At 25.8% G+C, this 229-nt stretch overlaps 2 protein-coding genes across 2 annotated transcripts in view; one reads left to right on the top strand and one right to left on the bottom strand.

Annotated features, from left to right (window-relative positions):
* AGO1 (protein argonaute-1) overlaps positions 1 to 229 on the top strand; it is a 17,705-nt gene that overhangs the window by 3,197 nt on the left and 14,279 nt on the right. The window lies entirely within an intron of this gene.
* mRpL53 (mitochondrial ribosomal protein L53) overlaps positions 1 to 229 on the bottom strand; it is a 5,172-nt gene that overhangs the window by 685 nt on the left and 4,258 nt on the right. The gene's annotated exons all lie outside the window — the stretch shown is intronic.

The following is a 229-nucleotide window of genomic DNA, read 5'->3' as shown; positions in this document are numbered from 1 at the left end:
ATTTTTACTTTTCGTTCTTCACTTTGTAAACGAACTTAGGAATTTTTGCTATTCATTTGCATTTTTCATAAGTCAACATAGCAATTTTAGTTATTCGATCAGGAAGTATCGATAAACACAAGCCTTTTTTATTTTTTATAAGTCTACATAGCAATTTTTGTAAGTGAAACCGGTTTTTCCTTAAATTGCAAATATTTTTTGTAATTATTGCTTTAGTTTTAGCAAAAAT

This window comes from Trachymyrmex cornetzi, unplaced genomic scaffold (assembly GCF_001594075.2).
Source record: "Trachymyrmex cornetzi isolate Tcor2-1 unplaced genomic scaffold, Tcor1.1 scaffold78, whole genome shotgun sequence".
Lineage (NCBI taxonomy): Eukaryota > Metazoa > Arthropoda > Insecta > Hymenoptera > Formicidae > Trachymyrmex > Trachymyrmex cornetzi.
This window is presented reverse-complemented; position numbering and strand designations above follow the sequence as displayed.